The 17,001-nt window shown below is 36.1% G+C and overlaps 1 protein-coding gene and 1 long non-coding RNA gene across 6 annotated transcripts in view; both read right to left on the bottom strand.

The window, feature by feature from the left end:
• LOC120413922 (calcium uptake protein 2, mitochondrial) overlaps positions 1-17,001 on the bottom strand; it is a 127,198-nt gene that overhangs the window by 71,521 nt on the left and 38,676 nt on the right. The window lies entirely within an intron of this gene.
• On the bottom strand, positions 9,961-16,834 carry LOC128093292 (uncharacterized). The gene is made up of 2 exons (XR_008212385.1): positions 16,173-16,834; positions 9,961-10,454 (listed from the first exon to the last, which is right to left on the bottom strand). It is a non-coding gene; the product is annotated as an uncharacterized LOC128093292 (long non-coding RNA).

The raw sequence follows: 17,001 nt of genomic DNA, 5'->3' as shown, positions 1-17,001 counted from the left end.
TAGGGTTGTTGATCATCAGGGACCTAATTTCAGTTTTCGTCAAAATCGCTGTCATTGTCATCCTTTCCAAATTTGGAAACCCCATAAATGTCTCCAGAATCTGCCAACTCATCATTACAGTGTTTAAATTCTCCAGCGAACATCACTTTCGCTGTTCCCCGCGATATCGCGATTCCCTTACAAATTGATCCACCAGACATCGCGTAACTTGTACCAACCTCCTAATAAACGTCACGATCTTGTGTAGTGGCGCTCGTGTCGTCCACGGAGGAGGTAATCAAGTCCGAAATTGATTTTATCGCCTCCGGCTTTTAGTAGCTGAGCTTGCGCCTAGAATGGGCAATTTATACGACGACGACGACGGCAGGGATGGGTCCTTAAGAGCATAATTTACGATCCCCCTCGCAACACTTTAGCGTTGGTCCGGTCTTGATCGTCATTATTAGAGCAATCACTTTAGTCTCAAGTTGCGTGCGTCGGCGGCGGCGTCTAAAATAATATGTGAAGAACTACGACGGTTGATGAGTTTGCGAAACTAGACTAGACTGTTCGACGAGTGCCGCCGAAGAAAGGGTTTCTGTTGGTTGTGGGTCAACTTGATCGACCCAATTGAGTGTGATTGAATGGACTAGTTGAAGGAAGAAGCCTCGCTAAGTTCTGCTGATATGTTGAGTTGAATTGTTAAGAAATGGCTAGATATTTGATACAGACAGACAGAAATGTTATCAAACATGGAAAAGGTCAAGCAAATGGAACTCCATGGAAAAACAAATCGGTGTAACTATCATCAGTCTCCACTTTACCGGTTTTAATATTGTAATAAATTTTGCTCCACACAAGACATGTCGTATTTGTTTACCCAATAAAGTTGTATACAATAAAGAACACTCACAAACCTTGAAGGGTAGACCACACTCTTCATCTGCAACGCTTAAATCACACTTATCTTAGCGCCAGGATGTACTGCCACAGCGGGACACCGAAAGTGATTCGGAACATTGTTGTAAAGTGGCGTTAGTCTGATGTAAACAGGTCAAGTGAGACTCGAGATTCGATTTCAAACAAAATCAACCAAAAAAAGGCAGTAAAAAAAGACTTAGCTTGGCATCCACGCAACAGCATTCCTCGAGCAAATCAAAAATGGGAACATACTTAAAATTCCTCTCTTTCGCAGATGATTCAAATTTTACTACCCAAAATATCTTTGCCATCAGCATAGAGCTCCCGCGCATCGCGCAGATTCCGCAAGTTCAATTTGAGTTTGGAAATTTACGACACCTATTTCGCCCCAATAAGAGTCCAAAGCTAGTTCAATAACCCATAAATTAAGCCACACCACTTGCCACAACGGAACGGTTCTTCCCCTTGAGAGAGTGACTGGAGTGGAATGGAACGCAAATATTTGGAGGTCTCACGCAGCAGGGCGTCCAAGACATGGTCGTGACCATAAAAACGACGCTCGCAAAAAGGGAGCTTCTGTCGTCGACGAGCAAAAGGGATCACAGCATGATGTCACAGAGCAAGATGTTACGAAATCTTCCAGAGACCCGCGAAGATTTGAGTTGTTTTGCAAAAAAGTGGATGCAATCTTTCCTCATCGGCGCAGAGTTGGTGTAGGTTTGAGCGACGTTAATGCACTGAAAGACTGCTGAAAGTGTGAACATAAATCGTGGCTTCTCCATCAAAAGTGGTTTTGGCTGAGTCGTTTTCTTTTAAGATCAACCCGGAGTGTGAGTTCAAGTTCAGCGACCTGCTGGCGAAACGAGAACAAAACAGTCTGTTCCGGGGCTATAAAACATTCCCGCGCGCGCGGAATCTAACCTCGGAATAAATCTCCCCCGCGGAGTTTTGGCACGCAGTAAATTAGTTAGGAGTGGAAAACGGCATCACGGCGCAGAGCGCCCCTTTTTCGGAGGTTTCGACGAAAGGATTCGATGGCTTGACGCCATCCCGCATCACGCACCCGACCTTGAGTGTGACTTTGCGTTGGACGAGATTTAGGGATCTTTCGTGAATCACGTGTTTTCAAAATCGGAAATGTTGAACCTCCCCTAGTCCTTAATTTTTTTCTACATGCAATGCCACGTGGGAAAAGTAAAAGTACATTGGACGATTTCATCCAAGTCACTTAAAATTCAATTGGCTGGCGTTCGCTCGAGTTACCAAATCTAGTCTGGAATGTTTTCTTTAAATACTGTCGAATTAACTTCATTAACTTCTGGAGTTTTTTTTTTTTTTGAAAAGGTCCAATAAACCAAATTTTCAGTTTTTGCTTTTTGGGTATTTTTAATATCCCTAACTCAAGGCGGTTTCAAAAACACCCAAAAAGCAAAAATTGGAAATTTGCTTCATTGGAACTTTAAAAAAAACCTCCAGACTTAATTATGAAGTTATTAAAATTATAACAAAGTAAAACTTAAAAGTGACCAATTATTGCCACGGCGCTTACGCACACTACTAAAACAATGATTACGTACTGTAGCTTGACAAAATCAGGTTGTCGTAGTGAAGGTGAACGAAGCGCTTACTCACCGATCATTAAAAATGTCGAATGGTCATAAACTCTGAACAAACCAAGTAAGCTTTGCTCCTTCTCCTCAGGGGTTCTGATTTTCGGTTCAAAGATCAGAAAACTATTCTCGAAACTTTTGAAACACAGATTACTCTAACGAGCAATTCTCTACGAAATCGGCCGATTTCAACCATTTTTTATTTTTTTTTTTGTATTTTTGATTTGGCTCAAACTTTGTGGGGGCCTTCCCTATGACAGCTATGTTGTGTCATTGGTTCACCCATACAAGTCTCCATACAATTTTGGCAGCTGTCCATACAAAAATGGTACGTAAATATTCAAACAGCTGTAACTTTTAAGTGAATTTTCTGATCAATGCTGATGCCGAAGACACCAATTGAGAAAAAATAGGTACACTCACCCAAAATTTGGCGATTTTTTTTATTAACTTTTTTTTCACAAAAACTCAATTTCCCAAAATATGTATTATTTGATTTTCGAGATTTTTTGATATATTTTAGGGGACAAAAACCTGCAACTTTTGAGCCATAGAGATGTATCGTCCATAAATCTGCCGCCGAGTTATGATTTTTAGAAAAAATAATTATATTTGCAAAAAAATCGAAATTTCATGCAAAAAAAATTATGACTTAATTTTATTTTAATGAATTTGCAATCGAAAAGTACTTTATAGATTTTTTGATAAAGGGCTCCGTTTTCAAGATATAGCCACCGCAAGTTTGATTTTAGCGAAATATTTGCAGTTTTTCGATTCGACAAAGTTTGAGCCAAATAAAAAAAAATAGAATAAAATCCATTTCCGGTTTTGGTAGAGAATTGCTCTAATGTAACAAGATAACAGCATATATCTTAGATTAACCCTCTACTGCCCAAATTTTTTTTTCGAAAATATTTATTTTTCCCGTGTTCAGGAGGTCATTTTGAGCAACTTTTGTTCTACGAAAAACTTTACTTCTCTTGTTTTATGTTTTCCTTGTTTCATTTTTAGTATTTTAATTTGCATTTATCTTGTTTAGTTTATGTTTGTTTTTGGTAGTATTTGGCCTACTCTACCATCTAATATAATTACATTTCGCCTATCTAATTTTTTCATGTTTTTACAGTCACTTTTTCAATTTTTTGCATGTTTTTCACATTTTCTGCCATAGAATCGCACCATCATCATTTAAATTGCAAAAAAATGCGTAGAGGCATAGTCTGGAACACTACAAAAATTACTGCATACCTCTTTTTTACTGAAAATATAGGAAATGTTTGTAAAAAACACAGCCAAAGTTGACCCCTAAAAAAATGACATTTTTAAAAACATTGGCAAAGTCACATAAAACAAGTTAAACTTCCAACCCTGAAATTTTCTAAAATTTTAAGAGTTCTTCTTTCCAATGCTTTTTAAATATCAAAAATCGGTTGGAAAATTGATTTTTGGCGATTTTTTAGATCGAAGCCCGTCTAAAGGCGGGGTTAGGTTGTAGAGGGTTAAGATTCATAATGAGAAAAAAAATCATCATACTCTCTTAACAACATTGTATAAAATTGTTTCACACCTATCGCCAAAGGGGCGTACGGTTTGCTTCCTGGAAGTTGCGTCCATTAACTGAATGATCAAAAGCGCCGCTACCTCTAATTATAGTCCACATTAGTTAATCTCTCAATAATCGCTATCCCTATGATTATCAGTATTCCGCGACCCACCGCTTGAGACGATATGGTACTTGGAACCGCGATATCGTGGCATTAAGATATCATTTTCCCTAAAAAGATGCTCGCAAATTGAGCATCGTCAGTTAGATTTATTACGGATTGTGTTGGTCCAGAGACCTGGATTCCGGTGAAGATCGCTCCCTCCCGGAATCCCGCAGGTTCACCTCGGAAGGGCCTCGTTATTTATGGCTTCTAATAATCTACTAATAACTTTGGATAAATTTGAGCCTCCCAAAAATTTCCGACTCCCCTTCGGAAACTTCCCCCCGGGATCGGATAGGTCGAAGATCCGCAGAACTACTGCTGCCCCTTGCTGCTCGTTGGTAGTGCCGGATTGATTAATTATCCCGACTGAATTGATACATTACTGCTGGAACACTGCAGCAGGTCGGTCTGGACGTTCCTCCCCGGAGCGATCGCGCGTAGAACCCTTTTTCGCGTGTCGGTCGCGCCCGAGCCCTCCTAAACAGGTATTAAACGCCATGTCGATCGCACCGACCGCGGGCTTATTTATGGCCCTAGTTCCGCGCGCGAAGCCCTCCGCCGGGGTGATTTGTGGAAACGCGAACTTGGCGTTTTGGGGGGCGTCGTCGCGGCTGAGGTGGAACTTTGTGTGAGGTGTCAAACGTGTCACGGGGTTCCTCTAAATTTCCGGACAGGTCACCAGACGCGCGCGCCTTTCCCACACCACAAGGTCAGCGTGAGAAACGCACTTTCCATTTCGGGCTGTCTCGAATGCAGTGTCATTTTGGGACCATCGAAATCCCCGTTGACCGTGGACCCTTGGGGAGGGCGTATCGATTTGGGAAATCGAGGCACTTGGAACAGTTCAGCTTGGTCGAGAGGGCAAGTTCCCTTTCGGGGAGAGATTATCTCATTTTGCATATCACTCTGAGAAACGTTAAGGGTTTCCGGTAAGGCATTGAAAGGGTGCTAAAAGCAGGTCGGTTTCACGGACACCACGCTTGAAAGCCACAGGCCATTAGATGCAAGTGCACGACATAAGTAGCTTAATGGATAAAGCTCAAATTTATTAGCGGTTAGATTAACCTCAGCGTGTTAGAGGGAACTGCCCACAGAAAGTGTTGTCGGGATGGCGACTTGTAAAGACTAGGTTGGTGAGAGAATCTGGCGAGGTTGTTGAGAGTTGCCAAACTGATGGTTCGAAGAGGATCGGTCTTTTTTCTTTCATTTTATTTTTTGTATTTTTTATTCCGGCTGAAAATTTTTTGGTGCCTTTGGTATGCCCAAAGAAGCCATTTTGCATAATTAGTTTGTCCATATAATTTTCCATACAAATTAGGCAGCTGTCCATACAAAAATGATATAAGAAAATTCAAAAATCTGTATCTTTGGAAGGAATTTTTTGATCGATTTGGTGTTTTGCGCAAAGTTGTGGGTATGGATAAGGACAACACTTAAAAAAAAAAATATTCACGGTAAAACAAATTTTGGTGATTTTTTATTGCACTTTTTGTCACTAAAACTTGATTTGCAAAAAAACACTATTTTTTTTCATTTTCTGATATGTTTTAGGGGACATAAAATTTTCAGAAATTTCCAGAACGGGCAAAAAATCTTTGATCGAGTTATGAATTTATGAATCAATAATGATTTTTTTTTAAATCGAAATATTGGTCGCAACCATTTTTAAACTTCATTTTTCGATGTAAAATAGAATTTGCGATCAAAAAGTACTCTAGTGAAATTTTGATTAAGTGCACCGTTTACAAGTTATAGCCATTTTTAGGTAACTTTTTTGAAAATAGACGCAGTTATTATTTTTTTAAAATAAGTGCCTAGTTTGCCCACCTTTGAAAAAAAAAACCGAAAAGCTGAGAAAATTCTCTGACACATTCCGCCGTGACGTTGCAACGCTTTGACTTTTCTTTTTTCAGTATTTCGGCTGTAACTAAAAAAAAAACATTGAAAAGGTACGTATGTTATTACAGATTCGGAAAGTACATTAAATTTCCTACAAGAAACAATGTTGAAACATTATTTTAAGCGAATATTTTATTTTTGAGAGGGGAATATGTAGCGTGACGTTGCAACGCGTGACTTTTTCTCAATCCTGACCCAATTCATGTTTCGCCATTAACTCTGCTCTGTTAAATGGCAAATTTGGAGTTCTTCTTCCATTTTTAGTGTAAAATTGGCCAACAAATCGAATGCAATCATTAGTTTTTCGAAAAAATCAAACCTCGATTTTTAAAGACCATTAACATTTCGTGACGTTGCAACGCACTGTTTTTGAAAACAGGGTTTTTCGTTGCGTTGCAACGTCACGAAATTTTAGTTTCAAAATAAATCATAGTTTTTGTTAGTTTGAGCAACTTCAGGTTATGATTTTATTATAAGACATTAATAGACAGTACAAGGACATGTGAATTGATTGGCCCGCCCATGTTAGACCCCCCCCCCCTCCCCCTATACCGCTTTCACAGTAGCAGTACGATATACGAAGTTTTCCAAGCATTTTCAAAGTAAAAAAAATATTTGTATTATTCCATTATCACGAAGGACAGCCCCCCCCCCCACTCCCACCTCCTCTATCCATGTTATGGGATGTCCATGCATTACGTAACGCCGTAATATCAAGGGGGAGGGGGGCGGGGTTCGAGGATTTATACAAAAAAAATGTATTGGAAATGTATTACCAGGGGGTGGAGGGGGTCTAAAAATATAAATGTTTTGTTACGTAATGCAAGAACGCTCCCTTAATATTTTAATCGTTTTGGGAAATTTACAAAACACGTGGAAGTTTTAGAAGGGAGGTATGGAGCTTCAAGTTTTCAGGAGGGCAGAAATTTATAACTAAAGTGCTCATATCGTTTGTTGATGGCCCCTGAACGGCCCGAGCGGTTTAGGCTTTCAGGATTTTTGTGATATTTACTGTAGAGTCAAAACAGATCAGTAAACTTCACTTATCTGTATATTACACTTTTTAAGGATTACATTTTTGCGGTAACACTTTCAACTTTTACGCGCACGATCACATCACTCAACTTTTTGTTGCTAATTTCATTAAGACCTTCGTCGAGCCAGTTCTCTACGTTGAAGCCAGACTTGTCCTCCAGACCTCTTCGCCGAGCCATGCCAGACCCGAACTCCTAAGTCCCGGGTGGACTCTTCACAGCGGCTAAGTCCCCGTGGACTCTTCACGGCGGCTAAGTCCCGGCGGACTCTTCACAGCGGCTAAGTCCCGGCGGACTCTTCACAGCGGCTAAGTCCCGGCGGACTGCGGCCTCCACCGCTAAGTCCGGCTGGACTGGGGCCTCTGCTACTGGTGGCTGCTGGCGGGTCCGGCTGGTCTGGGGCTTCTTCAGGATCTGGAACTGGACTGGGCTTGAACTGGCTGGAACTGACTGGAACTAACTGGAACTAATTGGAACTAACTGCCCTCCTCAAGAATTTTGGGGTTTTTATAGTCAGTCCCCGAAAACTCTACTAAATTTTGTTCTACTAAAAGTGGTCCGTTTCGATGAGAAGCATCGATGAACCTCATGAATTAAATTATGCAGACCTCTGCAATTCTTCATGACTTTCCGTATGGTGTAGTGAGTACACCTCAAAATCGGAAGTCATGGGTTCGAACCATTGTCGTGAAACTTTAAATTATGTTATTGGAATATCAAAATTATGTTCCTAAAACATTCTCAAAAATGTTGGTCAATAATGAGAAGGTCGAATTCTCCATTGAACAAACATGCCAATGAATTTGGTTAAGCCACACCCTCAATTTCCCCTGTGGAAAAACATCGCACATTCATAATTGAAAGCTTAACCATTTTTTTGATTGCCTAACAATTGGCGAAATTTAATAAAGGGCTTTTCAGGTGAGGATGACTCATGATCCACACCTGTACATAAGCTTAATTATTTGTCGCGCAACGCGAGTCGACGGGTAAAATTATTTATGCTTGCGTAAGCGCGCATGGTCAGAACTGTGGTGAGGTTCGAAAAATGGACAAATTTAATGATTTAAATTTGAGGTCGTTGCATTCCCCCACACTTACCAGCTAGATGTTTGTATTCTTGAAAAGCATTAAGAACATCTATCGAAAGTTATTTGTAGGTTGAAATATGATACCCAAAGTTAATAATTTAAATTGTAAAAAAAATACTTTGCAAAAAATCATAAAAAAATTTAAATGGCTGGCTATAAAAAATTGATTTAAAAAATTGGTTCGGTTCATCTCCCCCACACTTATCAGCTAGATGATCGTCTGAAAGAAATGATCATCTATGGAAAGAATATTGTCGGGTGTAGTGATCGTGCGGTTTACAATTTGTTCTTCTTGTGCCTTCTTGTGAATTGCTTTATAATTATAATTGCTCGTTTGATTTTTCTACTGTAAAATTATTTTCATTACTCTTTTGATCTTCTGTCCTGTTAAATTACTTGAATTACTGTTTTGAACTTCTCTTGTAAACTTGCATTTGAAATTAATTTTCAATATCTCTCCTAAAAAAAATCATTGCATTTTTCCCACTGTAAGCAAAATTTGTTGTTGTAGAACTGTGTTGATCGGCTGGTTGTTATCGTCGTCGTCTTCCATCAAAATCGTCTCTATCGTGAGGCTATTCATTCCACAGTGACTTGGTCAATTGGTTCGTTTTCGAGGCTAAGGTGTTGAATTTCGTCAATTAGTGCAATTGTCGTTTCCATCATGAATTATGCTTCATAACCCAGCTGTGAGTTGACTATGGTCAGTTTTGAGAGTGCATTGACTTCTCATTTGCTGAGTATTGTGAATTGTTCGTGAATCCAGTATTTTTGTCCAAAATTGACTTTTCCAGTTGCTTTGCATCTTTGACATTCTCAAATTATTGTCATCGGTTGATGTAATTCTTTTATCAAATGTTTAGGACATGTTGTTAGTCCAAAATTGTCTTTTCGTGTAATTTGCAACTTTGGCTTTTGTAAATTAATGACATCGGATGATGTTATCATTTGTTTATCATGATCCTCCTCTTTTCAATAGTTTCAGACGTGCAGTATGATCTCAACTTTTTTTTTTTTTTTTCATAATTGATGTTTCGCATTTCAATCATCTTTACTTCGCATGATTCCACATTTCGGTTGGTAATTTGTTTTACGTGAATGTCTCGTTACTAGAATTGCGTCTTAATCCGACTCGATCCTCATTGGTATGACCTTTTTGCAACAACATCAACACCGTTACCTGTCCAACCTCCCGCATGACTTTGCCACTCACCATCTTGCCATCACAAACTTCTGCATACGAACGCGTAGAACCAGCATACGAACGCGTCGATCCTTGTGTTTCGTCTCCCGTCTCTGCCATATTTTGCTTCAGTTTTTAGTTTTGTTTCTCCCACAAAAATGTCTTACTTGTTTTCTTCGCATGAACAATATTTTATAATTTTCAGGAATCTATCATTTACTTTCTGTGCAAAATTGAGATTCAAATTTACTTACAATCTTATAAATCTTGTTGATATTTTTATATGAAATCAGTTCTATTATTTTCAATACTAAAAAAAATCAGTTCTAATTGACTATTATTTTTATACTTGAATAAAAAAATTACTCTATAAAGTTTTTCATTGATCTATACATCCTATCATCTTGTCATTGCAATACTGCGCATGTTAGAATATCCTTTCTGTTATATCAACTTTTTATGAAACTGGTCTGTCACTTTGTGTTTTCGAATTTGTCAAACCCATTCAATAAATTTGTTTATTTGAGCAATTCGCAATAAAATGCTGAATTTGCAAGATAATTAGTTGGTTCAATTATCATTCTAATGATATCGTTCTGATTTTTTTTTCTCTGAATTTTATCAGTTTAAAGGTGTTTTTCCCTTGAAGCATTATTTTATCCCTTGATTTTCCCTTGAAGCGTTATTTATCCATTCCCTTTAATTTTCATTTGACTATCCCCGTAAAGTGCAAATGTTTTGAAATGTTTTTAACATATTGAATCCCCCCATGGATTACAACTGTTTTAAAGCTATATTTGACATAAAACTCTCCCCATAGAGTACAATTGTCTACTTTTTAATCCCTTTGGCGTTGCTTTATCAGTTTCTGTATCCCTAGATCGGAACTTTTACCATCCTTTCCGATCTTTTTAGATTCCTCACGGTGTACTCACAAATTTTACCCTTTCTTGAGCTGTAGTCCATATTCGTCTTTGCAAGCGTCCTTGCTGATATTGTTGTCTTCTTGATCGTCTTCCAATGGTTTCCTGTAAATCCTTCGTATAAGCATATAACATTCTGAAAATAAATTCTTAATACTTTGTTAAGTAAATTATAAAACACATGTTTACATTCAACATTCATTCTGGGGCGCGCCTCCCTTGTCCAATTATTCTCACACACATTCTTACTTGCATACATGTTGTTTTGAAACATTTAATAATCACACCATCTTCATTTGCTTGTCGTTGAAATTTCGTTATTGTTCAGTCCGTTTGATTTGTTTTTATTTGTAGTTAAAAATTGCATCATTGTTTTTCTAATACCCTGTTAACCCATTTTAGCTCAATTAAGTATGTTCCCAAAATTGCAACCCATCAGCTTCTTAATTGTTTTAACGTGTTTCATCACTGCTTCATTATTATGTTTATATTTGATCATTATCGCTTCACGTGTTTTTCAAAAAAAATGTATAAACTCAGTACTGGTATTTTTCTTATTCTGTTTCTTGTTTAAACCCCATCAATTCAATCATTTATAAAAATTATCTTTCATCCCCAATTCATAACATTCTTGTTTGCGCATTTTTTTTTTTTTTTTGATAATAATCATTCATATTTTGTTTAACTCAGCATTAATTCATTTATCATATCAAATCAATCATATATTCTTTTTTTCATGTTTATTTTTCTATATAAAAAAAATCGGTATTTGTAACACATTTGTTTGATTCATTTAGTTCTCTTGATAACAATCGTTTTTTTTCTATTTCATCAATCATATCAACTCAATAATTTTTTTATTATTATTTTTTTTTCAATACACATAAATAATCCCGTGTGTTAAAAATAAATATTTTCCTTCATTGTAGTCTTTTGATATTAATCGTTTATGATACTATGTCATTCATTGCATAAATCGCTTATTTTTTTACTTTATTTTAATTGTACTGTAATTGTCATTTCAAAATATTTTTCTTGTATTGGAGCATTTGATTTTAAATTATGTTAAATGTATGTTAATACGGGTACATTGTGAACTATCATTTAGTGTTATGTTAATCATTATATTTTCTTAGTCTATTATTATGTACATCTTCAAATTTGTTTCCATTTTTAATAGTGGTCGTTTGATCGCTGTTAAATTTAACGATATCATAAGGGCCTCGCCACTTATTTTGTAACTTTTGACCAATTCCTGTCTGTACCATTTGTACCAAAACTCTATCTCCCCACATTGGTACCCAATCATTTGTCTTTTTGTCATAAATTTCCTTTCTTTTTTCTTTTGACAATATTAAGTTGTTTCTAGCAGTTTCATGAGCATCCTTGAATATATCTTTCATTGAACAAATATAGTCGTCATAATTTAAATCTGAATCATTGATTTTATAAATTGTGCTTGGTATAGTAGCTTTTCTTCCATACAAAAGTTCATAGGGAGAATATCCAGTTGATGAATTTTCTGTAGTGTTGTATTCAAACATAAAATATGGTATTAATTCATCCCAACATTGTGGATCTTTGCCAATAAAATTTCGTAAATAAACTTTCAACTCTCTGTTTGATCTCTCTACTAAATTAGCTTGAGGATGATATGCACTTGTAACGATTTTTTTAATGTGTAATATTTTGCATGTATGTTGCAATAATTTGCTTACAAAGTTTGTACCTCGATCGGTTACAACTTCTTTAGGAGCACCAAATTTACAAACAAAGTTTTCAACAAATGTTCTAGCAACAGTAGTACTTTCTTGATTTTCCATGGGAGCTACAATCAAAAATCTTGTTAAATCATCTTGCATCACAAGTCCACAATTGTTTCCATTATTAGAAATTGGTAACATAACCACATCCATATAAATTTTATCAAAGGGTTCATACGATGTTGTTGTAATTTTCATTGGCATCTTATTTGCTGGCCATATTTTATTCTTTTGACAAGAATCACATTGCTTTACATAATTCAAAACATCTCTTCGCATATTTTCCCATGTAAAAAGAGGACTCATTCTTTTTATCATTCGTTTACCTCCGATATGACCACCCAACGGTGCGTCGTGAAAATCTTTAAGCACTTGATCTCTATCTTCTGGCTTTACATAAATTCGTTCATTTTCTGTTGCATATAGTGTAAATGACTTTGAAAGTTTCATTGCAAAAAATCGTAATAAGTTTAGTTCCAACTCTGTTTTAAATATTCTATGAGAAATAATTTGTATAACTGATGCATCTTTAGCAAAATCAGGATAATCTTTAAAGCTTTTAAATAAACCATCGAAAAATTCTTCATTTTTAACTGCTGAACGATATGTTCCATTCAAAATTAAACCCCAAATTTTCTTTTGCGGGAATACAAATATATTTTCATTGGTGTAATCCTTAATACCATGTGGAAGGTCAATGTATTTACTCAATTCTTTGTGTACCGTAACACTGTTTAATATCATAAATGTAGCTTCGGCTTGTTCAAATGGTATAATATTTTTAGAAAATTTTAAAACGTTAAAATCGATATCTGTATCTTGGAAATCCTTGTAGGTAAATGTTTTATCGTTGCTATCATCGTCATTATCTAAATTTATGTCAATTTGTTGAAGTCCATTCATATTATTATTCCAATTAGTATTGTTTCTAGATGAATTCTGTCTGTTCGGAGTATTTGTTGAGTTTTGATTATCTGAAATATTTTGTCTATTTTGTTTTGCTTGTTGACGAGTTGTAATTGCTACTAATTTTGATGCTTGTTTATCATCTGCATGATCTTCATCATTATTTAAACGTGAGAGAAAATCTGCAACCACATTTTCCTTTCCTTGCTTGTAACGAATTTCACATCCAATGCCTTGGATTTTTAAACGAAGCTTTGTCAACGTTGGTGAAGTTTCCTTCAAATGCCATAGAGCTACCAACGGTCTATGATCTGTGTAAACGATAAAATCTTGGTTATAAATAAAATGTTTGAAGTGGTCTACTGCCCAAACAATAGCTAGTAGTTCCTTCTCAATGGTGAAATAATTTCTTTCAGCCCCGATAAGCGCACGACTTGCGTAAGCGATGGGGTGATCATTTGATTTCTCATTAGTAAGAACTGCTCCGATAGCATAATCGCTAGCATCAGTTGTCAAAACAAATTTGTCATTGTAGTTTGGTCTAACTAAAACTGGTTCTGAAATTAAATAGTTTTTTAATTCTTCAAAAGCATTTTCACACTCTTCTGTCCAAATAAATTTCACATTTTTCTTTAATAATGCATTAAGTGGCTTACGTTTATCTGCAATGTTTGGAATAAATTTTCCATAAAAATTAACAGTTCCCAAAAATGATCTCACATGTTTTATCGTCTGCGGCCTTTTCATGTTTTTGATTGTATCAATATTTTCACTTGTTGGTCGAATCCCTTCTTCACTAATAATATGACCTAAATATCTGACTTCTTTGTGTAAAATTTTACATTTTGATGGTTCAACTTTTAAATTATGTTCATGTAATGCATTCAAAACTTTATATAAATTTTCATTGTGTTCTTCGATAGTTCTACCGAATACAATAATATCATCCAAGTATACAAACGCATTAACTGGTTGTATTTCATAAATAAGTGTGAATGTAAATTTTTGAAATGTTGATGGACTATTTTTCAGTCCCATTGGCATTCTTAAAAATTCATAATGTCCTAGAAATGTTGAAAAAGCGGTTTTCGCAGCATCCTTTGGGTTAATTGGGATTTGATAAAATCCTGATTTCAAGTCAATGGTTGAGAAATATCGAGCTTCTCCAATACTGTCCAAAATTTCGCTAATAAGCGGTATAGGGTACACAAATGGTTTAGTAATTGTATTTAGGTCTCGAAAATCCACTACAATTCTGTAGCGTTTGTTGCCTTCGGCGTCTAAGTCTTTCTTTGGGATGCATAATACCGGTGCATTCCACGGACTTTTACTTGGGCGTATTATCCCTAATTTTAGCATTTCTTCCACTTGTTCTTCAACGTGTTTCTTGGTAGCTTCAGGAAATCTATATTGTCTTTTGTTAATTGGAATTTCAGTTGTTGTCTCTATATCGTGCATGGTTAAATTGGTATAAGTCAACTCGTCACCTTCTAAATAAAATATTTCATTAAAATCATGCAAAATATTATTAATTTCTTGATTGATATCACCTTTCAAGTGGTCTGTTTTAACCAATTCATAAATTTTTCTCATTCTGTCGTTGCCTGTAAGTTTTTCATGCTTCATGTTTTCAATCACATCATAATCCCGATCATTTTCTAAATTCATCTCTTTTTGGTAATCTTGGTTATCATCATCAATTTCAATTTGATCGTCATAATAATCTTCAATGCATGGTTGAATTCTGCCATTACGGCCATTGTCATAATCATAATTATTTTCATTATTTTTATCATAATTTGTATTAAAATTGTCATAACTATTTGCTCCAATACCTGTCATATTTACTTTGTTTATATTTTCAATGTCATTGATTCTAAATAAATTGGTCATTTCATGATTATGATATTGCATATTTTTTGTATCAGGCGTTCGTAAAACTATGTAGTCGAAACTTTGACTAATATATAAGGTGTATTTCTTTAGAAAATGTGCTCCAAGAATTGCAACATCAGCAAAATGCTTCAAAATGTAAAACTTTTCCTCGTATTTTGAATTTCCTATCAATAAAATCATATTTACAGATCCTACTGTATCTTCTGCTATTCCATGAACTCCTCTAATGGAAATTCTATCGTTGAAATCAATGTTAGTTAAACGCATATTACTAACCACATCCCATCTTACAAAATTGTAACATGATGCGGAGTCAATTACAAATTTGTGAAATTTTGTTGGATTTGCCAAGGTAGCAATATTTGCATAAAATATTGAATCATTATTGAAATTGATTTTTAATGTTTCATGTGGTGGAATGTATTCGTTAAATTGCAGTTTAAAATTATTTGGAATTTGATTTTTATTGCGTCGACTATTTGTATAAGTTCGTTTTAAAGTGCTCTTTGCAGTATTCGTTTTATAACTTTCATAAAATTTGTTAGCTTGATAATTATTTCTTTGATAAAATTTTTTATTTTTATTGTTCCTGAAATTTCTGAATTTTCTGTCAAAATTAAGGTTTGAATTTTCAGTACTAGCAAGTAACCTTTGTTCGAGAGTTCTTAAAGACTCTCTGTCAATTTGTTCATTTTCTAAAAATTCTAGCAAATTTTCCAACTTCATATGACGGTTATTAGTGGCAATTGCTTTGATTTCATTATTTATAATTCCAACTATAAAGTGGCTTTTTAAGCAATAAGCTGTAAATGAATTTTCGTTGTAACTTTGATCAATTTTTATGATTTCGTATTTTATGTCAAGAACTCTTCCTGCATATGATTTAAATGATTCATCCCGTCCTTGTTTCAGAGTTTCAATTTGTTCAATTATACTACCAAAAGTAGTTTTGATACCAAACTCTCTAATTAAATTTGCCTTGGTTTCTTCCCAAGTGCTTGCATAAATTCGGTTAATACGTGCTGCTGCTTTAAATTTTAGTTTCATAAAAACAATGTTTAAAAATTTACTCTGATCTTCGCCTTCAGGAATTTGATCAGCATAATAATCTGTTAGCATTAAAAATTGCTCCAGTGAGTCTAATGACCCATCAAATTCTGGAATAAGCTGTATTAAATCCGTCATCTCCAAATTCGCCATCTTTTAGCGTGTTTTTAACTATTTACATCAAATTTCGGTATAACTTTTGTTTACTCACCCTAAACTGCCAGATTTCCATGGTCGTCTTCTTGGGTGTTCGATGCGGCTGAATTTCGTCTCCAGTTGATCCAGATGATCTCGTCATTGTTGAATCCCTAATGCTGTCCATCGTTGGCCGGTTTCGAAATTTTCGATGCTTCTGCCATTGGTCGAGCCCGTTTTGGTTCCATCTCGTACTGCTGCACATTTGCTTCCATCTTAGAACTCCTCACATAACATTTTCTTCAATTTAACGTTTTTTTTACACTATTTTAACTGTTTGTTACTTCGCGAAATCATTTTGTTCATTAATTTTCACACATAGTCACATTTTCAACTCTCGATTTTGTCCAATCAAAATGGCGTGTCCAAACACACACAGCGTTGCTTTCCGCTAGTCACCACCTGAACGGCCCGAGCGGTTTAGGCTTTCAGGATTTTTGTGATATTTACTGTAGAGTCAAAACAGATCAGTAAACTTCACTTATCTGTATATTACACTTTTTAAGGATTACATTTTTGCGGTAACACTTTCAACTTTTACGCGCACGATCACATCACTCAACTTTTTGTTGCTAATTTCATTAAGACCTTCGTCGAGCCAGTTCTCTACGTTGAAGCCAGACTTGTCCTCCAGACCTCTTCGCCGAGCCATGCCAGACCCGAACTCCTAAGTCCCGGGTGGACTCTTCACAGCGGCTAAGTCCCCGTGGACTCTTCACGGCGGCTAAGTCCCGGCGGACTCTTCACAGCGGCTAAGTCCCGGCGGACTCTTCACAGCGGCTAAGTCCCGGCGGACTGCGGCCTCCACCGCTAAGTCCGGCTGGACTGGGGCCTCTGCTACTGGT

The sequence above is a fragment of the Culex pipiens genome, chromosome 3 (genome assembly GCF_016801865.2).
Source record: "Culex pipiens pallens isolate TS chromosome 3, TS_CPP_V2, whole genome shotgun sequence".
Lineage (NCBI taxonomy): Eukaryota > Metazoa > Arthropoda > Insecta > Diptera > Culicidae > Culex > Culex pipiens.
The sequence above is the reverse complement of the archived record's forward strand: the minus strand, read 5'-3'. Positions and strand labels throughout refer to the sequence as shown.